The sequence below is a fragment of the Callospermophilus lateralis genome, unplaced genomic scaffold (genome assembly GCF_048772815.1).
Source record: "Callospermophilus lateralis isolate mCalLat2 unplaced genomic scaffold, mCalLat2.hap1 Scaffold_63, whole genome shotgun sequence".
NCBI lineage: Eukaryota > Metazoa > Chordata > Mammalia > Rodentia > Sciuridae > Callospermophilus > Callospermophilus lateralis.
In genome coordinates, this window is record NW_027514713.1 from 8,747,846 (window position 1) to 8,771,815 (window position 23,970).

Genomic DNA, 23,970 nt, shown 5'->3' on the forward strand with positions numbered 1-23,970 from the left:
GCAAGCCCATAGTGAAGAAATAAAAGTTGTAAAGAGCTGGCAAACTTATGGGCCTCTCAATGTGCAAAACCAAGTCATTCCTAACAGTTGTAATCCTGATTATGTTTCTTTTATAAATAATCTATAGATTTTCCTCTAAATACAAAAAAAAATATTAAAGCCTGTACTTAATACAAAACACAGTAAAAGAAAAAGAAATCTCCCATTTGAACCCTATTTTAGCTGATTTATGGACAGTTTGGGGGAGATTTAATCACACTCTTGAAACCTGTGCTTTCTTAATCCTCTAAATAGTGAATAATAGCCTCAAACTTTGTTACTCCTGGAAAGCAGCTTCATGTGGTCAGATGCTCACGGCAGCTGCTCTGTACAGTCCAAATGGTCTGGGATAGGAAGACCAGTTATAATCGTCAAACACTTGTTCCACAAGGTGAAGGTGGGGCACACAGGCTGTGCAAATGCCACATCGAAGGTGTAGAGGTGGATGGAGTTCAAAGCATCATAAAAAGCGATGGAGCCATTATCATAGTCTAGCAGGATGCCAACGCGTCGCAGGTGGGGGGCTGGCTCGATGGGGATCTCCTTGCTGTTGTGTCTCACCACCCAGTTATTGTTACAGCGGCAAAGGGCCCAGGAAGCAGAGTTCTTCCCAATCCATTCATGCTTTGGGGCTGATTTGTAAGCAAGGCCAATGGCATACCATGTGCTTCCACTTATGACTACTTCCCAGTAATGCCGGCCACTATCAATGAACACATTTCCAGCCACTCCATAGCTTCCTTGGCTGGTGAAGCGTTCAGGCGTATGACTCTTTTTGGATGATGACTCATCACGTTCTACTGTCAAGTTATCATGGGACACCTTTAGTTTTCGATGAGCAGATTTGGGATCCAGTTTAAAAGGTTGGCTGTTTGTCTTCAACTTCCCAGGCTCGCTGCTGCGGCTGCCTGCCTGGTTGATGGCCTTGACCATGAAGATGTACTTGGTGCCACTTTGAAGACCATGCACCGTGTAGTGATTCTGCTTGATGTTGGGCACAATCATCCAGCTATCAGCCGAATTACACAGACTAACAACATTGGCTTGCCCGGTGAATATGGTGTACTGAAGCTCATAGGAGACCACACTGAATTCATCATCAGAGGTCCAGTGGACAGTAATTGTGTCGTATGAAGCCGTGCAGAGCTCTTCTCTGATTGTGGGAGGGTTGGGAGCTGTAAGGTAATCCAGCATTCTAGCAATTTCTTCTCTCGGGAAAAATCTAAGGCAAAGGTGTCAAATGTGTCATTGAGGTTGATTTCAGGAATTAGGACCTGAGAGGATGCAGTTGCCATGGAGACTCTCTCAGTGACATTCTTAGCAGTCTGTAGGAAGGGAGCATGATCATTCTCCTTCAGAGAGTGTTCTGCTTGGGAGATGAGGGATGCTGACCGTTCAATGCACTGTTTGCAGTTTGCAATCTGCTGAGCCAGTTTGCGAAGCCTCATCACCTTCCCTTCTTTGATCTTGGTTCCAATAATTGGTCGTCTTTGCTGAATGATCTCAATGAGAAGATCACACTCCTCAGTCAATTTGGCTTCCTGACGTGATACATTGACTTCGACATGTTGACAGGTTTGGATGAGTTTAGCCAAAAGAGTCTCCAGTTCCGTGTTCCTCTTAATAAGGTTGGTGAGGTTACTCTCTAAGTTTTGCTTCAATTTGTCATAGCGCTCACTCAAAGCTGCCACCTGATGATCGCGGTGCCGCCCAACCAGTTTACACAAGGCACAGATTAACTGGTCATCGGTCACACAGTACATATTCACCTTCTCATCCTCGTGCTCCAGGCACATCAGCTCCCGGATGTGCGAGTCCGGGATTGGCTCAATCAGACGATGGCCTGTAAAGGGCTTCTTGTTCGGGTGAGTGGCTTTCAGGCACTCATCACAGTAGGACACTTCACAAGTGACACAGGTCTTCACCGCGTCCTGGGCAGGATCCTGGTCACAGAACTGGCAGAGGACCTTCTCAGCAGAAGACATGGTGCTGGTATCAAAGGCCCGCTCCCGACGGGTCTCACTGGGGAAATTGGGCCGGCTCACTGACGCTTTCTGGAACCTGTCGATGATGTTCTGCAGGGTGACGTTGCGCTTGAGTCCGTCTAGACCTCGCTGGCTGAGCGTGATGACATGCCGGCAGGTGGGGCACTGGAAGGCGCTGATGGACTCCACAGACTCGTTGGTGGCACAGTGTGACACCAAGATGCGGTGGGCGCAGTTGAAGCAGAGGCTGTGTGCGCAGGGCAGCAGGAGAGGGTCCTCAAAGAGCTCCAGACAAATAGGGCAGGTCAGTTCCGACTCCAGTGTTTCCATCTCCAGGCAAAGCTCTCTGGTGTCATCAAAATCCAAGGAAGCTGATCAGCTATCTGCCTCATGTTTAGAATTCCATGACCCATCCGGCAGGGAGCAAGCTGCATGGAAGCGCACGCCGCAAGCCTTTAGTGCAGACACTAAAGCCAACAGAAGCCCGCGAGACAAAAGCAACTCGGTGAAATCCACAGGCAGCAAAGAGCACGTTTTCGTCCTCTTTTTCTTTGATCTGTTGCTACACGCACTCTGCCCAAGACAATGTCAAGTTTCTCAACCTTTTCTTTCCCAGCCTATGAAAAGTCGGGCGCAGAGAAGCGAGGACCGCCTGGCTCTTATTTCAAATCAGTTCTCCATTGAAAATTTTAAAACCTTCCCAATACTTAAAATTTTTTTCTGAAAAGATCAGTGGTGATATTATCAATATTTTTTAGTTATACATGGACACAATATCTTTCTTTTGTTTATTTATTTTTTTGTGGTGCTGAGGATCAAACCCAGGGTCTCTCATGTGCGAGGGGAGCAATTTACCACTGAGCTACAACCCCAGCCCCCAAAGGTCTCCTTTAAAGAGTGAATAATGAAATGCACTAATCTCTAGAAGGTCTATATAGTTGAGACTCAATATTTTCTAAATGAATTATGGGTACTGTTACAAAAGCAATTATAAGTAAATCCAATGTGTAAGATAAATCAAGGGATGGAAAGTTCATCAGTGATACCAAACCAACTAACTTTTAAGAAACTATGTTTAATCTTAGCTGGGAAAGCAAGTAACTAAAATACTCAAAATAATTTGTGAGGGAAGTACAAAGGTGAACTCATACTTTTTTACTTTAAGGGTCACTATACTTATAGAACTGTGTATCTAGGGGTTGAGGCTGTGGCTCAGTGGTAAAGCACTTGCCTAGCATGTGTGAGGCACTGGATTCGATTCTCAACACCACATATAAATAAACAAATAAAAAAGGTCCATACATTTAAAAACAACAACAAAAAGAACTGTATATCTAAAACTATATATTTTATTCTATCATAAATTATATTTAAATAAAGCTGATTTGAAAATAAAATTGAAAAGAAACTACCTGAGTTTGGTATGGAATCAAAGAAAAGCATCCACAAATAGCTAATACATTATTAAAATATTACTCCTTTCCCTAACTATATATCTGTGTATGGCCAGATTTCCTTCATATGCTTCATTCAAAATAAAATATCACAACAAACTTAACAAAGAGAAGAGTTCAGTTGTCTTCTACTAAAACAATCATGAAAAAATATCTTGCTAATTTCTCTTTGTTTTGGAATATATTTTCATAAAGATCTGTTCTTTTACTAACAGAACAGACTTATTACTATTTTTAAACAAATTAATATTTTAAAATTTTCTGTCTTCATTTCAAATATGATTAATATTAACAGATACAACCCACATTTTTAAAAAGTTCTTTGAGATTTTTGAGAGCCTAAAGAAGTCCTAAGAAGAGCTGCTCTACAAATGTACTATCACAGATATAATTATAAGCCACTAGTATCTATGAGTAGTAATGGAGCCATGGACTTTCCCCTCAAGTATGGAAAAAATAATAGCATAAACTGACAGCACACTATGCTGGTAACTGTCAACTGCAGTCTATAAAAGAAGGACTGATACTACTACTTATCTTGTACACAGCCATTTTCTAAGTTATTCCTTTTCAGAAACTTGTTCAAAATATGAGCAAACTAAGTTTCCTCCTTTACCAAAAAAATCCCAAAGCCCACACTTTATCTTAAAACAGAGATGGCAAACTTTTTCTGTAAAGGTCCAGACAGTAAGTATTTTAGGCTTTACAGGCCATATGGTCTGTCGCAACTACTCAACTCTGCTTGTGAAGCACAAGAGCATCCACAGACAGTAAATGAATGAATGTGGTTGTGTTCCAATAAAACTTTATTTATGAACACTATAAAAATTCTTCTAATTTTTGCATCTAAATTTTTTTTTCAAAATTTTTCAATCATTTAAAAATGTAAAAATCTTTCTTTAGGCTGCATTTGACCCATAGATTGTGTGGTCTGCTACCCTGTCTTAAAACAATGTCCTAATTACAACAGAACAGCTAATTTGCCTTGTGTTTATTTTGTTAGGGATGGGTATCCTGTGAATTTTAATCATTTCATTTGTGTTAAAATACCACTGTATAATTACCTTCAATTTATGAAAGAAGTTGCCACTGAGGCACAGTAATACCCCTTAAATTAAATAAAACTGAAGAACAAAGAACCCTGCCCTTTGCAACTCTGGTGTTAATTCCAATCAAGGAGTGGCTGCCTGGAGCACTGTACTAAAAGGGATTTTGAGGATTTTTCTGAAAGGATTTTACCATTTAGAATGGAGGAGAGCAACACCAATGTCACATCAATTTAGACAGAGTAAATTTAGATAAAAGATAAGCTAATGGCCATTTTATTTATTTAAAAAGTATTCATACTAATTATTTTTAAAGGTAAACAATATTTCTGAATGATTTTCTAGATGCAGACTATCATTTTATTGATATGAAATATAGACAGAGAGAAAATGTCTTATGGAAAAAACTATGACAATCTCTCTACTACTCCTCAGGCTTATCTGTAATCAGTTTCTATGCTATCACACCTCTAACTAAACACTAAACATAAAGAGGTACTTATAAAATAAAGCAAATTATATATATTTTTATATTCTTAAGCTCACATTGTAACTTTAAAGGTGTGGTTTTAAAAAGATGGCAAAATAATTTACATGTATTAGGTTTTAATGGCAGGTCCTACTTTCTGAAACTTCATATCTCTCTGAAACTTCATATCTCTCTCCCTCCCTCCCTCCCTCCCCCCCCCCTCTCTCTCTCTCTCTCTCTCTCTCTCTCTCTCTCTCTGTGGTGCTGGGGATTAAACCTAGGGTCTTGTACATGCGAGGCAAGCACTGTACCAAGTGAGCTAATATCCCCAGCCCCTGAAACTTCATGTTCCTATACAAAAGTGTATTCTATCAAAAATAACTCCATCTGCTTAATGTTGTCATTTTTAAAAGAAATAAACATACATGAAAGGTACTCATTCAGAGTTAGTACAGTGATTCTTAAACAATGATGTACATCAGAATTCCCTTTGTATTTTCACACATTCACATATTAAAGCGCTATTATGTCCTGGAAATGCAGTAGATGAAAAGTACATTTGGGGAATACACACACACACACACACACAAACACACACACACACACACACACACACATACATACACATAGTATTCAGTTTGTGTTCTTTTTTTCTAATGTTCATTCCAAGTTAAGAACCATTGGCTTAATAGGCTTTGGCCTGTACATGCAGACTAGTTCACAAACTGCTGCCTTGAACATGCTAGCAAATCCCTCAATTCAAGTTCCAAATTATTTTCCAGATCCATAATTCACACTGCATCTTATTACAGAAAATTTAGCCAGGTGGGTCCAGCATCAGATTTAATTTAGATAATGTTTATATTATCTAAATAATATAAACATTATCTAAATTATGGTTTAGATAATATTTATAATGGTTATGCATTGAAATCTAGTACTAACTGTTGCATTCGCCCTACCATTAAAATATACATACATGTGAGCGTGTGTATGGGGTATGGGGGCAGTGGGGTCAACACACAGAATTTGATATTTGGTAGATTACTGGGCCATAAAATAACCTTGAAGAATTAATGTTCAGGGCTGGGGTAGTGGCTCAGTGGTAGAATGCTCACCTAACACGCATGAGGTACTGGGTTTGATCCTCAGCACCACATAAAAATAAAATAAAGATATTATGTCCACTTAAAACTGAAAAGTAAATATTAAAAAAAGAATTAATGTTCAATCTAAAATGTTTTTCCTTTGCAAAAAAAAAAAAGAAAGAAAGAAAAAATTTCACCTAAAGCAACTGCATCTGAGGACAATTCAAGTTTTTTTTCTTATAAAAAACAAAACTTAGTCCCTAGGAATAGAGAGGAACTGCCTCAGTATCATAAAAGAATATTATACTAAAAAAACCTACAGTTGACATCATACTTAATGGTGAAAGACCAAATGCTTAGGAAACAAAGTAGTAATAGCCACTCTTATCCTTCTTATTTAAAATGGTACTCAAAAGTTCTGGCTAATGCAATAAGGTAAGAAAAGGAAATTAAGGGGATACTGGCTGAGAAAGAAGAATAAAATTGTCTCTATTTTCAGATGATGTTACTATTTATATAGAAAATCACAAGATTCCTTAAAAAATAATCTCCTAGGATAAATGAGTTCAGTCAGGTCATAGGACACAAGATCAATAAACTAAAATCAACTGCATTTCAATATGCTGACAACAAGGTGGAAATTAAAAATGCAATACCAGTTACAATTTGAAGCTATAACCTAACAAACATATCATATATAAGATCCCTATGATGAAAATTATAAAATGCTGATGAACCAAAGACCTAAACAGTTGAAGAGACATACTAGGTTCATGTCATGGAACTGAGACTAATAAAGATGTCAGTTCTCCCTAAACTTACATACAGTTTTAGTGCAATTCACACCAAAATTCAGCAAATTTCTTTGCATTAAACAAGCTTCCTTTAAATTTTTTTGGAAAAGAAGACTAAAGTGAGAGAAATCACTCTCCACTTTCACAATGTTAACATTTACAACACCCCTTAAGGCTTAACTGTAGTAAATCAAGACAAGTGAAGTATAGGAAGAGGAAAACACACATAGATCAGTGGAGCAGATAAGACACCAGAAATAGATCCACACAAATATGTTCAATTAATTTTTGCAAAATGGACAAAGCAATTCAATGGAGGAAGGGTAGCTTTTCAGAAACGGGTGCTGGAACAACTGGATCTGAAGCAAATACATCTTGAATGCCCTCCCCCTCACTATATAATGTTATTCTAGTAATTCCTGAAAGTCCAGCTCTTTCAGAAAGCCACCCAGGCAAAATCTCATGTATGTGACAGTTTGCAACTTTTCTTAAGATACACATATCAAAATCCTAACTCTTTTAATCAGGACTCTTTCTTCTCCTAAAGTGCTCACTAACTGATCCAACATAAATTGTTTTATACTTATTCAATGTTTTTAATCAGCTATTTATATATGTACTATTACATATCAGAATGCTTTGGGGGGTTAGATTTTAAGCATTCTCACCACAAAATGTAAGTATGTAAGGCAATGCATATGTACATAAGCATCATTTAACCATTTCATAATGTACACATATTTCAAAACATGTTGTACATGCTAAATGTTTATCATTTTGTTTATCAACTAAAATGAGTCAATAATAAAAAAAAAACATATGTCCAGTTTAAGAACTGTGGAATATATGAGTTATACTGACATTTCTTTTCTTTAGACAGAAGATACAAGGTGATGATATAATACTGTCTGAAACTACTACTATGTATAAAGAGGTACGCCACTGAAGACCTACCCTAAATTTGTGCTTCCTATAAGCAATTCAAGTCTTCTAGGAAAGGTTAATGAAATTTCAAATATAATAAATTCAACTCAAAAAACAATTCTTATTTCCCTTTCACATATCATTACTCTTGCCACTTTATGGACAGACTACATGTTCAAAGAATCAACTATGGAAGACAGATCACAGTGAATGATGTTTTTTAATCCAAAATATCTTCTAACCAGGCAGCCCTCAATATGAAGGATCCCTAATTTTCCCCAAGAAGATTTTTTTTTATCTTGACTAACCTCAAATATACAAATTTTTCATGTTTACTTGATACAGTTTAATGTATACTGAATTTGTTAATTTAGCCTTATGTTTTAAATCACAAACACAAATTTAATAAAATAATTACTTTCAAACTTTACCTGTATCTTCAACAAGTGTCTTATTACTTTCTTTTTGAGTCATCAAAAGTATCCTAAAAGGGATAATCTTCACTTCCATTTAAGTTGTTTTGAAAAGCAATACATTTAAAAGTCATATATAATACTCTCAATAAAAATCTTTTCAGACAAAAATATTCATTCACATAATACTAAGGCAGTTAGTTTTTTAATAGTTCTATACGTACATGTTGTGATTTCCATTAGTAACGTGTTAAGCATCCTAATCCAAATATCTAAAACACAAAATGCTCCAAAATCTGAAACTTTTTAAGCAGCATCATGATGCCACACATTGACATCTCACAGTCAAAACAAGGTGCATTAAAGATACTGTTTAAAACAAACAAACAAACAAAAACTTCAGGATATGTATATAAGATGTATACAAAACTAAAATGAATTTTTGGGTCCTATCACTAAAATATCTCATTATATATGAGAAAATACTCCACAATTCTGGGTCCCAAGCATTTAGAATAAGGGTTATTTATCCTTTAGTACTGTTAAAAATAAAATAACAGAAGTTTCAAAATATGAAAAATCTTGTAAAAACTAAAATATAACACCTTATTTTAAGGAATAAATTTTTAGAGAAAACTGCTTTACATTGGATGTATGCAGATAAAAGAACTGATCATACACTTGTTCCATAAATAAAATCACCAAGATAAGGGCTAGATAAATGTAGTAGGAATTTGGAAATGATAACCTAGGACCCCCATTAGAGTTTAACAAGTACAGTCACAACCTCTGTATCATCAGTGGCTAACACCATATAGACACTCAACAAATGTGCACTAAATCAATTCACAAAGACCTAGAAGAATTAGAAAAGGCTGTATGGCCAGGTGTGATGGCACCCACCTGTAATCCCAGTGGCTCAGGAGGCTAAGACAGGAGGATTGCAAGTTCAAAGTCAGCCTCAGAAACTTAATGAGGCCCTAAGCAACTTAGGGAGACACTGTCTCAAAATTAAAAAAAAAATAAAATAAACAGGTGTAGCTAAGTGGTTAAGCATCCCAGAGTTCAATTGCTCATAACAAAAAAAAAAAAAAAAAAAAAAGAAGAGAGAGAATGAAAATTAAAAGGATTTATGGAGGAAATGGGACTAGAGTATGAGACAGAACTAAAGTAAATATAGGCAGAGAAGATGAAACTATAGTCAAGGTTGTGAACAGTGTTTGCCCTCATTGGATGGAAGCATTTCATATTCTTTAGTACTGGATAGGGTACACTAAAGGAAAAAAACGTCTTAGAAGACAACAAAAACATAAAATTGCATTTTAAAGATTGATCAGAAAACAATAAGTAAACTGTGTTGGAAATGGAATGAAACTCATGAAGCCATACTAACCAATCAATAAAAAACAATGGTCTATAATATGCATGTCATAGGTATCATCAAAAGGATTAGCAAATTAGAGTACAGAGATCAAGTTTTTGCTTACCACAGTCCCATATTTAGTCTCTCTGAGCATATAAAAGTAATATATAAAAATGAAAAGGCTTATTAAGTTGGATGGGCTGCATTTCTTTTTTTCCTATATTTTTATTAATGCATAATTATATAATTGTGAGATTTATTATTATATATTTATACATGAACATAACAATACACTTTGGTCAATATCATTCCCCAGTATTTCTCCTTTCCTTTCTTTTCTCACAACTCCTAGTCCCTTTCCTTTATTAGGTAGCTACATTTCTAAATGTTTATCCAACTTCCAATAAAACAAAGCTTGCTTCCAAACATGTTTATCCTATGTTTCCCTGTTGCTCTTTTCCTGATATTTACACTGTCATAAAAGATATGTAATGCCCAGGATAAGTTAGATATCTTCAAAGAAAAAGCACAAAATAAAGTATTTTTTGCCTATAGCCACAAAACATGGGGTATATTTATAAATGCCGAAGTCTTAAGATTAAAATAGTTCTATGTAGTCTTCTGGCATTCATTCAAAAGATGCTTTACACCAAAACAGGAATAAGTAAATACAAGTTTTACTAAGATTTTACAAAAGATATTTCTGATATTAGATATTCATTTGCGGGCAAGGAAAAGGAATCATGAAGACTGTAGCTGGAGGCCAATAATCCCATCAGATTAATAGGTTATTTTTTTAAAAATATACAAAAGCCAAAACTGAGCATAAATTTAGGGGGGAAAAAAAGATGAAAGGTAGATTCTTAAAATCACAACAGAGCTCCTAGTAGACAGATGAAGTACCCAAACACATAATATTTCTATCATTTATGCTTATTATAAAAGTAATGTAAAATATAACCCTTGAAGAATCAATCAGCAGTGTCAAGAGTGAGAAAAGTGGGGGGGGGGGCGCGCAGGGGACACAGCATGACAGCCACCATAAACACTCTCATCAAAGCAATATCTGGAAGTTTAAAGGAGAGCTTAAATAATAATATTTGTTAAAAGTAGCTTTTAATAGCAACACAGTAGTTATTTTAAAAAGACGTAAGCTGATAACTCACTACGACATTAAATAACAGATGGATACGAATCACTTAGCTAAGCTTATTTTTTTTAAATCACCAGCTTTTTTTCATATGTATAACTGTGTTGCTTCAACTTACAAAGAATAGAATTTCTAGTATCAAAAAAGAACTAAAATTCTTGTTTATTACATTTGTGCTACATAATTTCTTTCCTATTGAAGACTCATTAATTTGTTTCTGTATGATTACAAATACATTTTAGGTCTTTTGGTGCCTTTCTTTCTATGTTAACACATAGCTTAGAGGAATCACCTTCCCTATTTGGCTGCTCTGGGCTGTTTTTAAACCTTACAAAAACTTTTCACCATCCAAAACTTGCCCTAAAGTCTAATTTGTCCACAAAGACACCGAAAAATCTGAAATATGATGAAGGAAATATTAACTAGCTCAAATTTTCTAAAAAATTACGAAGCTAAAAATAAAATAAATTCAAGTTAACTATATAAATCATAAACAACAGAATTAGAAAATCTAAACCAGGATTTTTAAAGGAAGTGAGTGTCACTGAAGTAAGAAAGTTATTACTGCAAGTCATCATTATCTCTGCCTGAGCTATAAGCAATACTCTTTTTACCTGATTTCCTAGCTTCTACTTTGTCCTATACAATCAGTACTTCATGCATAAACCAGACAATTCCTTTATTAAGGTTAAAACAAAAAATATCAAGCCACTCCCCCAACTTAGAGCCATTCATTTAATGGCTGCCTGCCACACTTGCCTTAAGATAAAAAATCTTTAGCAAATATTAGAAATTTAAAAATCTGGCTCCTCTTCAGCCTCAATTCCTACCAAATGAACTTCTTTCTTTAAATATCAAACTCTCAGGTGATACATTCTACCACTCTTCCATCATCCCCAAATCTCCTCCCCCTCCTTGTGTTTCAAATCCAAAATTATTTATTTATTTTTATTGGTTCTTTTTAGTTATACATGACAGTAGAATCCCTTTTAATGGGTGAGATAATGGAAGGAAGTAAAAACATTGAGAAAGTGCTGAAAAAGTTTGCTATGATTTGAATGTTTATCACTCTAAAACTTCTGTCTGAATTTACAATTGCCAATAAAAGGTACTAGGAGATGGGTCTAATGGGAGGTGTTTAGACCATGGTTTTAATGCTGTTATAAAAATGGCTTTTAGAAGTAGGTGCTTCCTCTTGCCCTGATACTATGTAAGGATACAGTAAGAAGGCCTACACCAGATGTTGGGACCTTGAGCTTGAACTTCCCAGCCTCCAGAACTATGAAGGAATACATCACATCATTTATAAATAACTCTGTCTCATGTATTCTATTATAGCAGCACAAAAGAAACCAAGTCAAACTTGAAAAAAGTTCACCAAAAAAAAATGCAAAACATCATCTCTAATTTAGTTTCTTAAACTACTAAAAGCACAATTTGATTGCATTTTAAGTTTTTCAAAATACATAAATTATCATCTTCTCCACTCCCATGAAATTACTTACATCTTTAAAACACTTAAAATCAGTTAAATTTCTGATAGTTGTATAATATTACCTCTCCCTTAAAAAAAGAAAGCTAACTAACTTGCTATTTAATTTATAAGAGACAAGGGAAAGCCTTTAAATCTAAATCTTTCTCTTAAAGAAAAACAAGAGAGAGAGAAAGAAAGCGAGACTATTCCTTTAATAACATGAACATGCACCCTTTCACAGAAAATCTGGAGAAAATCAACCAGAAACTTCAGATTTACATTCTACATCAAATGAATATCTGAATCTAGTTCACAGTTCTGAATTCGTGCTTAATAAAAAAGTAAAAAAATATATTAACAAAAGTAATATGTGCCCATTTTAAAGACCTTTCAATAATTACTAAAGTTGTTTTAGATTACTATCTTGTCTAGATATCATAAACAAAAAGTAGCAAGGACAAAATAAACACAACTTTTTACTTAATATTACAAACTACAATTAACCGATGACAATGGTATTAAAGTAAACTGAAGAATGGCAAATAAAGTTAAACCATTCACTTAAACCCACAGTGAATAAAAACCCAATACATCCTTGTCTATATTCCTTGTGAATTTACATGTCACCTTTGCCCAGAGGTCTTGCTAATCTTTCCTATATTGTTTCAATTTTAGTACTTGTGCCTTATGTTTTAAATAAATGTCCTAAAAAAAATTCTGTAACTTTTGTTAGCCTATCTTGAATGCCATTCCACTATTTCTTATACACAGAAATGTTTATATCCATCATTATCTTAAAAAGAAACTTTAATAATTATTGGGGCTGTTCTCAATCTTTATTTGGAAACATTTAAACGAAGCAAAAAAAGTCATATTTCTAGACCACTGAAAGAAACTAAAATAAGACTCAAATAAGTTCAAGTGATAATGTACTTTATTCGAAGTCAAAAACTACTTTGGAATGCTAGAAACTAAGTAAGGCCATGGCTGGCCAATTTTTTTAGTTCAGGTCTGCCCTCAGAATGGAAGCCTGAGATAAAGATATATGTTAGAGAAAACAAAATAATTTTGAAACACAGACAGCAGCTTTAAATAATAATACTCTTTTTTTCATACTCAAGGATGCATGTGTGTGCTGAGGAGATGGGAAAGGGACAGGAGCAAAAGACAGAAGCCAACAAAAATGAAGTTGAAAGAACAACTGTATCCATCAGAATTGTTCTCAGTTAAGCAGCTGGGTGGAGGATGCGTCAAGGGTCAACAATTCTAATCCACAGTCATTATTAAATCTGAAAACCAATTCCTGGTGGAATTCACACACCCTCTTCCCATTTATCACTTACATCCATCCACCTGCTCCAGTTTCCAGGGAAGAACACTTTTACTTTTTAAAGAAAAATTAAGAAGCGGGAACAACTGCAATAAAGGCCCACAGGAACTTACATACCTACAGGTATTTAAAACCTTGTTAAGTCTGATAAAGACAAGGACAGTGATAAGCTAATGAGAATTATATACTTAAATGCCAGTCTAAGAGCTCAGTCTTTAATATTATAATTTTTCAAACACACATAAGAAATTTATGGTATATACCTAACTGAGGAAAGGAAGAACAGTGATATAAACAAATAAAATGAGTTTTATCAAACCAATTTCTTATCAGGTATGACCTACAGATAGTGGGTTTGTCCCTTCATTTGACATCTCTATAAATATCATCTTGAGTTCCCGTGGAAAATACACATGAACACACATGGCGTTGTGATGTCCAACATTTAAATGTTCAAGCTAAAATTATATTATCTCCAACTTACATTAAAGTCAGTACCTATAATCTGTGTCTCTGGAGGCATCAAGAAACAAGAGCAATGTTTCTCAATGTGTGGGCCCTGAACAACCTTCATAAAAATATTCAGCCAAAAAGTTGAATTCTGAGCCCATTCCAGATCCACAAATCCAATTCTCTAATATAATGCTGTTTAGCTGAGGCTCTACATATTTAATAAGTTACTTTTTTCATATCCAGAGAGAAATAAAAAGGGGTTCTATTAACTATGTATAGGAATTAAATAAGAAAATTTATAAGTATGAAACACTGTAACTAATACAAGGTAGATGCTCAATAACAGTCTGTACTCTCTGAAAATGGAGAAAATAGAGGATATTTTATCTCCAAAAAGTACAGTCATGATGGAGTGGCTTTTTGTTCTGTGTTGGTGTTTTTGTTTATTTGTTGAGGGCAGAAGAGGTTAATTGATAGAGAAGGGTTATTAAACATAGATTATAAATAATCCTAAATCTGGATAACCTCCTTTAAACAATTAAGAGTCACAAAGAGCCGGGATCGGTGTCAAATGCCTGTAATCCCAGTGGCTCCAGAGGCTGAAGCAGGAGGATCATGAGTTCAAACCCAGCCTCAGCAATGTAGCGAGACCCTAAGCAACTCAGTAAGACCCTGTCTCTAATAAAAATATAAAACAGGGCTAGGAGTATTGCTTGGTGGTTAAGCACCCCTGGGTTCAATCCCTGGTACCAAAGAAAAAACAAAACTCAGAACCCCCTGAAGATACCAAAATCCAGAGATTCTCAACTCCCTTATTTAAAGTGATATAGTATTTTCATATAACCAACACATATTCTCCTGCATACTTTAAATCACCTCTAGGTTACTTAACATACCTAATACAATGCAAATGCCATTTAAATAGTCGTTGTACTGGACTGTTTAGGAAATGACAAAGGGAAAAAGTCTGCAAATGTTTAGTACAGAAGCAATTTAAAAAACATACATTTCAATCTGTGTTTGGTTAAATCCACAGAGGCAAAACCCATGGACAGAAAGGGAGACTGTATTCATCTAATTTGAATATCTATAATTCTACTTAGATTCTATGAAACTAATAAAACCAAAAAAAAATTTAAAAGGTGATAGGGATATTTAAAAACACATAATTTTGTGGACTGCAATCATGCACCAAAAGCTATTTAATAAGAACTAAGATTCACCAAAACTCAACTAGTACAGAAACCATTATTAATAAGTCACTACCACTTCGATTTTAATCTACAGAAGTCTAAAATTTAAATATATTTTCACTTAATAATATTTTTACAAACTTAAAAATCTTAGTTGATCCTTATAACAATCCTACAGTGTTAAGAGAAATAGATAACATCATTCCTACACAACTCCTAATCCAATAATAATATGAGTAGATGCTTGCTTGAACCAAACCAGATCTTTAGAGCCATCCTTTCCAGTGGTTCTCAAAATCCATATGATGTATAACAGATACAGTTGAGTGTGAAATAAAACATTCTTGGCTCTACCATTAGATTGATTCAGTAGGTCAAACATGTAGCCTAAGAATCTGCATTTTTATCTACTACTCAAAAGTAATTCTAATAATGAAAGGTCCTCAAATCACAGTTTGAAAAACAATCCCAACTACACCCTAAAGAGATAAGGTGATTAGGTCCACATACTCAATCCCAGACTTCTCATTTTTATTATCAACACAACTCACAAAATGAGATTTAGAAAGTACTTTCTTCACCTAATATAATTTACGTGTAAAACAATGTTAATCAATTACTGATCAAGAGGTTTCACCAAATCTTGAAAACTGTTCCTCCCTTAAATAAAGTGTTTATTACTCCATTCAACAGAGAAAAAATTGCAAGAGAAACACTCAAGTACAATGGTATTTCCTGAGTAACAATGACATGGTTTCCTTGGATCTTGTTGAGATACTCAATGATCATACCAATATACTGGAGGACAAAGGTTTCTTGTAGGAAAAATATATAATGTGATCTGAAAGGTGCTACAGAAAAATCAGGAAATTATGAAACAAAACGATTATCCTAACTACTGAAACAGGTTTTTTTTCCTGTAGATGGGGGCCTTCCTCGTCTTAAAAACTGCTTTAAGGGGAGAGACAGTGTGAACATACATTCCAAAAATACATGATAGTCACTCTTTTCTCCCCTCTGATGTCCCCAACTAAAAATAATAACAGGAAATCTGCCATACTAGTCAAGGTCACTACATGCAGATTCTGTATTTAATTCATACAATTTAATCCATACAATTCTATGAAGTAGATATTATTTCTGCCCATTTTTTTGGACGAAGAAATTGAGGCTTGGGTGGTTGTAACTTGCCAATGAAAACAAAGTGGCCCACTCAGGTCTTAACTACATTTATATTCTATGGCCAATGACTCTACACAAGGCCCTCTTAGTCACTGCCTGAGCAATAAATTTTGATACCATATTCTGCATGAGCTTTCATTTGCTCTTAGGTCACCAAGAACTTTGTCCGGTTTTTACTCCATAAAAATCAATCATTTACCTCAGACTCTTCCTCTCTACTGTATTAGTGTAAATCATCCTCTTTGCCTCCTTGCTACCCACATTATGCCTCTGCAATGAATTTTATCTGCTCATCTCAAAAGTTTCTCTGGGGTGTCATTATGAATGACTACCTTTCTCCTTCAAACTTTGTAATGATGACACAGCCTAGGATAAAAAGCCCTTAGTAGGAAAAGATGTTTTTCTTAAAATGATAATCAGTTACTCTGGTCATCTTAAAATAAACTGGTAATAGTCAAGTTCTGCCATTTTCTATTTTCCTGAAACCTTTTAAATTTCTACTATTCTTAACTTCCAGACAATTTCATCATCATTTACCAAAACTCTGTTTCATACCAATTTTTGATTCTCTCCCAAAACAATATGCATACAAAACAATTTCATACAACATTCCCTTCATGAGGTAGGTCCTAAGAGTTTCATGTGTGTTCATCTTTGGCCTTCATCAATTTTCTAATTACCATAGTTTCACCTCACCACATGCTTTAGATTTGAGCAATCTAATACAATGGCCACTAGCCATATGGAGTTATCACACATTAGAAATGTGCCTAATCTGGACTGAAATGTGTTTAAATGTAAAATACATGCTGGATTTCAAAGACTTGGTACTCAAAACTAATACAAAAAAAAAGAGAGAGAGAGAGGGAAAGATATATATATATATATATATATATATATATATATATATATATATATATATATATCTTTCTTTCTTTCTATGTACTGTTTAATATCATTAAAATCAACAAGTATTGGAACCAGAGGACTTTCAACATAGGTGAGGCACCTCTCCATACATGAGCTGTGTGAGCACTCTGGGCTCAGGAGAGGAGACTGAGCTTCAGACATTAACCATATCTAAATGCTCAAAGTTGGCAAAACATTAGGGAAACACACCAAAAGAAAAGAGTTTTTTTCTGCCTAAGAGAAATCTGAAATCCATTTTGAAAAACAAACATATCAAAAGTATAGGAATTATTTAAAATAATTTGTGTGCTTACTGGCAAACAAAGTATAAAAGAAATGTGAAGAAAGACCAAAAAGGATAAAAAGAACCAGTTAGAAAAGATTTCACACAAGACACAGTATATGGAAAAGATTCTAGCTATACGTAGAAAGCAGAAAAAGAAAGTATAAAGTACAAAGAAGGAAAAGGGTATGGCACATATGGAGAAAGCAGCCCACAATGAGAAGCAATTAAAAAAAAACTCATTAAAAGAGAAAAAGGAAATATGGGGTCTCCTTCATGATACAGTCAGTGGATTAAATAGGAGAGAATGAAATAAGTCAGGGTAAACAGCTCTTGCAATTTAAAAACAGAGTCATGATAATTATGGTATTTACAGTCACTGTACAGTTACCAGGCTTACAGGTGTTATGGCTAAAGCATAAATCTCCAATATTTAGAGCCAACTCCCTTGTGAATAGCCCACAGGGGACTAGATAAGCCAAAGATTTGTACAAACTGTGACATCTGCTCTCAAGACATAAATGTTTTAACAAGAAGAATCAAAAATGGCATGTTAAATGAGGCATTCTGGCAAAGGTATAACTTTACTCAAGAACTAATTCAAAAAGGGCAGATAAATCATGAAATTCATATGGAAAAATAAAAGACCCAGAATAGTAAAAACAACTCTAAGCAGGAAGTGTGAATCAGGCGGTATAGCAATACCAGACCTCAAACTATACTACAGAGCAATTGTAACAAAAACAGCATGGTACTGGTACCAAAACAGGTAGGTGGACCAATGGTACAGAATAGAGGACACAGAATCCAATCCACAAAACTACAACTATCTTATATTTGATAAAGGGGCTAAAAGCATGAAATGAAGGAAGGATAGCATCTTCAACAAATGGTGCTGGGAAAACTGGAAATCCATATGCAACAAAATGAAACTGAATCCCTTTCTCTCGCCATGCACAAAAGTTAACTCAAAATGGATCAAGGAGCTTGATATCAAATCAGAGACATGGCATCTGATAGAAGAAAAAGTTGGCTACGATCTACATACAGTGGGGTTGGGCTCCAAATTCCTCAATAGGACACCCATAGCACAAGAGTTAATAACTAGAATCAACAAATGGGACTTACTCAAACTAAAAAGTTTTTTCTTAGCAAAAGAAACAATAAGAGAGGTAAATAGGGAGCCTACATCCTGGGAACAAATCTTTACTCCTCACACTTCAGATAGAGCCCTAATATCCAGAGTATACAAAGAACTCAAAAAATTAAACAATAAGAAAACAAATAACCCAATCAACAAATGGGCCAAGGACCTGAACAGACACTTCTCAAAGGAGGACATACAATCAATCAACAAGTACATGAAAAAATGCTCACCATCTCTAGCAGTCAGAGAAATGCAAATCAAAACCACCCTAAGATACCATCTCACTCCAGTAAGATTGGCAGCCATTATGAAGTCAAACAACAACAAGTGCTGGCGAGGTTGTGGGGAAAAGGGTACACTTGTACATTGCTGGTGGGACTGCAAATTGGTGCAGCCAATTTGGAAAGAAGTATGGAGATTTCTTGGAAAGCTGGGAATGGAACCACCATTTGACCCAGCTATTCCCCTTCTCGGTCTATTCCCTAAAGACGTAAAAAGAGCATGCTACAGGGACACTGCTACATCAATGTTCATAGCAGCACAATTCACAATAGCAAGACTGTGGAACCAACCTAGATGCCCTTCAATAGACGAATGGATAAAAAAAAATGTGGCATTTATACACAATGGAGTATTACTCTGCATTAAAAAATGATAAAATCATAGAATTTTCAGGGAAATGGATGGCATTAGAGCAGATTATGCTAAGTGAAGCTAGCCAATCCCTAAAAAACAAATGCCAAATGTTTTCTTTGATATAAGGAGAGTAACTAAGAACAGAGTTGGGAGGAAGAGCATGAGAAGAAGATTAACATTAAACAGGGACGAAAGGTGGGAGGAAAAAGGAGAGAGAAGGGAAATTGCATGGAAATGGAAGGAGACCCGCAGGGTTATACAAAATTACATACAAGAGGAAGTGAGAGGAAAGGAAAAAAAAAAGGGGGGGGAGAAATGAATCACAGTAGATGGGGTAGAGAGAGAAGATGGGAGGGGAGGGGATGGGGGATAGTAGAGGATAGGAAAGGCAGCAGAATACAACAGACACTAATATAGCAATATGTAAAACAGTGGATGTATAACCGATGTGATGCTGCAATCTGTATATGGGGTAAAAATGGGAGTTCATAATCCACTCGAATCAAAGTGTGAAATACAATATGTCAAGAACTATGTAATGTTTTGAACAACCAACAATAATTTTTTTTTAAAAAAAGGGGCAGACAGGCAGAGTTATTGAAACTAACATATTTTATTAAATAAATAACAAGGCAGGATGACCAAGTAGAATATTAAAGGGAGAAAAAATAAGCCTAGGCTTAATTTGATGCTATGCTACATGAGAGTAGGACAATGGGCATTTCTAAGTATCTAAGATTTTCTTATATTTTATAGTCTACTAAAATATGTTTTTGCCTGAAAGAGAATATGGTAACACATACACCTCTTCTCGTATCTATCCCCACATACCACCTTGTACACCCCTAAACCCCTTACCCTCTATTTACTCTGACATTCAAGACCCTACATAAGTAATGTGGCAATAATTTAGCCTCTCAATCATACCCTCTCAACCTTATCTCCTGTGCCAGTTTTAATTCCTACACTGCAAGTATACCATTCTTGCTGTCCCTATCTTAGTTCAAGCCCCTACCTGCAACCCACCACACACCACCCACAACCACATTCCATCAACCTGAATTTTAACTCATCTTTCAAAGTTCACTGAAATCCCATTTTCTTCATGAAATTTCCAGGTTATTTTGCCTCTTGATGTTTTTCATTGTCCTGGATTTCCTACTTACTTGACTAGTATTCAGCTGGTTTTTCATGCAACCTAGCATTTATATATAAACTACATTGTAACATTTATTGTTGATTTATTAATAGAATTCTCTCTTCAGCTACAACAAAGCCACAGCTTTCTGTTTTCTCTACAGAAACACAATAAGAGACACATCCCTTTTGTATGGCTGCTAACTCTATACACTATTCCCCTCTTTGACATAACTTGTCTATATCTCAAATATATTCAGTCCCTGGATATACTTCCATGATTTCAAAATATCACATTTAAATATATTGAAATACAACTGGGGATCTTACAACCACAAATTAGATGCTGGCTTAAGGAAATAAGCAAAAGGCAAGGATGAAGAGTTACTTCCCCTCATTTATGATGTAAAATCAATCTTTGAACATTTTTACAAATAACCTGAACAAGCAAGCATATGCACAGCAAAATTTGCAGATTTACAGATTTCCCCAAGCAATTCTGAGCAACAAGTTATCAAACCAAAAGGAAGCAATGTTATAAAGTTCTTTAAGGGGTATAAAAGTAGGTGAATATTAGAGTATTTTCTATATTAAAAGAAAAATAATGTAAAATGCCTTGTTAAATGATTATCTCTGAGTAAAAAAAAAATCTAGAAGTCATCAAGGTCTGAGGACATGAAAACACAATGATATAAAGTACTTGCATATTCAAAAAGGGCAGTACCATTTTAGGAAGGTAATTAAACCTTAATAAAAAACAGAAATTATTAAAATGTGGCACAACAATACAGGGTTATCCACATCTGATAATTCCAGAAGACACAGAACCTTTCCTCAAAATTCAAGAATTAGTATTATTTCCCAGATTAATAATAAAAAGATTTGCCCATTGTTACGGTGAAAGAAGAAAAACCTTAAAGCATGAGATCCCAGACTCCATTTCATCTTCACTCAACTTATTTTTCTAACCGTATCTTCTGTTATATTTTCTACCTCTTCTCTCCTGTCTAAAAGGAGTATTCAGCATACTGTAAATATTATCAAACTTACTGCCTCAATGCTTTGTGATTTGCCAGCTACAGTAAATAGAATGTTTTTCCCATCAAACGCCACTTGGTGAAATTCAACCATTCCTCTCAGGCACAGTGACAAGCCACAACATACATGCATTACTCTCTTCAAATCTCAATGAACATGAGTTAAGCATGAACTCCACAATCAGTAAGGCAGGCAACAAGGACAGAGATGAATTAGAAAAATTCCTATCGATCTAATATGAACAGTGAAAACTGAAGAAATGTCAATCACATAGAAAGTGATTATATGATATTATAGAAACACAGAAAGGAGCATCTAACAACTGGGTGCAGGAGAGAGGAAACGGGGGAGAGGGTCCCCAAGGAAACTGCAAGACGTACAAAACAATGGAGTGTGGAGGAAAAAACAAAAACAAGTATGTAGGAAAGGGAGAGAAGAGAAATTATAAAGTCTTATTAGTGTTAAAAGATCAAAGTGATTGGCAGTATGTGGCAGGAAATGAAGGTGGAAAAAAATCCCTAGGTTACTGCTGTACATCATATCAAAAAGCTTGACCTTCATCATTTGTTGGTGACAAGAAGTCAGTAAGGAGTTTTAAGAAGCCGAGTGTCGGGCTGGGGATGTGGCTCAAGCGGTAGCGCGCTCATGCGTGCGGCTGGGGTTCGATTCTCAGCACCACATACAAAGATGTTGTGTCCACCGAAAACAAAACTAAATAAATAAATATTTAAAAATTCTCCCTTTCTCTCTCTCTCTCTCTCTCTCTCTCTCTCTCTCTGTCTGTCTCGCTTTTAAAAAAAGCTGAGTGTCAGGGTCAGATTTGTAGATCCCTTAGTTTCTATAATCTCCATGGTTTCTATCAAAGACTGTGAAAGATAGGATTTCTTTTTCCCTGGTGATTTTTTTTTTTTTTTGCTTACTTTGTTTTGTTTATGGAGTAGAAGAGGAAAAGATCAAAAAGGTCTATTCAAGACTTCAAACAAGGGATTGTAAGGGTGAAACTAACACACTGATGATGGGAATGGAGAAGCAAGTAGTAAACAGAAATAAGAAACACAAGGTCAAGTTGGCAGGATTTCATAATTATACAGATTTGAAAGAACAGTAAAAAGAACACAGTGAAGATGATAGCCAAGTTTCTGACTCCAATTTTGATTTTCCCTTTTCTGTAAGCACTCTCCTGAACCAATACTTCAAGCAAATAAACATTTTTACCCTAACTCTTCTCCAATCTTTTTTTTTCTGGAATATGAAAATTTCTTACTATGTTTTCATCAGCAAAATTTATAATCTTGGTCTTTCCTTCTTGCCTTTGTATAGGGCCAAAAGGGAGACATGACTACTTTAACAACCTTGAAGCGGACTCCAGGAATGTCACCAACAACATGACCTTTTCGACCAAATCCAGCAACTAGAACTTCATCATTTTCCTCAATAAAGTTCAGCCAACCATCATTGGGTACAAAAGCCGTGATTTTCTTGCCATTCTTGATCAGCTGGACTCTGACACACTTCCTGATGGCAGAATTTGGCTGTTTGGCTTCAACCCCTACTTTTTCCAGCACAATTCCCTTTGCATGGGAAACACCTCCAAAAGGGTTGGCCTTCAGGGCTATGCCCAAATGGGCCTTCCTGTATTGTTTATCATGCCACTTTTGGTCCTGTCAGTGACTACAGAGCTTCCTGGCAGTACAAAGACCGCGACACTTGCCCACCTTGTTGACGCCACGGGGCCGAGCGAAAGAAAGAGTTCCCCCCATCTCTTCACAAACTTTCTCAACCAATATTTCTTAAAAATAATGGATCACACCAGAATACACTTCCTCATCTACATTTCACTCCTCATTTTACAACATGGCTTTTGTCTCCAGCACTCCACTGAAAATATTTCTTGTTAAAGTTACAAATAACTAACCTCTAACTGACAAACCAGTGATGAATATTCAGACTCTATCTTATGACACTGTTTAATAGTCTCTCTACTTAGGAGGGAATGAAACTGCTTGTTTTCTTTCTATATTTCTGGACACATCTTCGTCGTCTTTGTCCTCCTCCCCCTCTGCCCTGTTAATGTTCATATCCCCCTGAGTTTGGACTTTGACTCTCTTTTCATTCTTCATTCTGCCTATTTGGATTCTATGCCTATACGTATACTGGCTGGATATTCAAATGCCTCTCCCCAGCTTAGCTCTATAAGTCTACTCATATGAAATCCCTATCAGGATTAGCCACAAGTACTTAACTTGATAAAAATATAATGTATCTCTTTATTCTAAAGCACTAATCTGATGAAACATTCTACTTCTGAAAATGGCCCCTCTACAGCCTCCATCATGAAGTTAACATTCCTTAGTAAATCATCATGCCCTTCATAATCTGGCCCTACTTAACCTCTGCAGACTCATCCTCCAACATGCTTCATGACCCACTTATCCCTTATGATCTAAGCTTCCTGAACTAATT

At 35.6% G+C, this 23,970-nt stretch overlaps 2 pseudogenes; both read right to left on the minus strand.

Annotated features, from left to right (window-relative positions):
* Positions 1–205: 205 nt before the first annotated feature.
* LOC143389583 (E3 ubiquitin-protein ligase Midline-1 pseudogene) lies at positions 206–2,354 on the minus strand (annotated as a pseudogene).
* A 20,437-nt stretch (positions 2,355–22,791) lies between these two features.
* On the minus strand, positions 22,792–23,267 carry LOC143389707 (small ribosomal subunit protein uS12 pseudogene; annotated as a pseudogene).
* Positions 23,268–23,970: the final 703 nt, after the last annotated feature.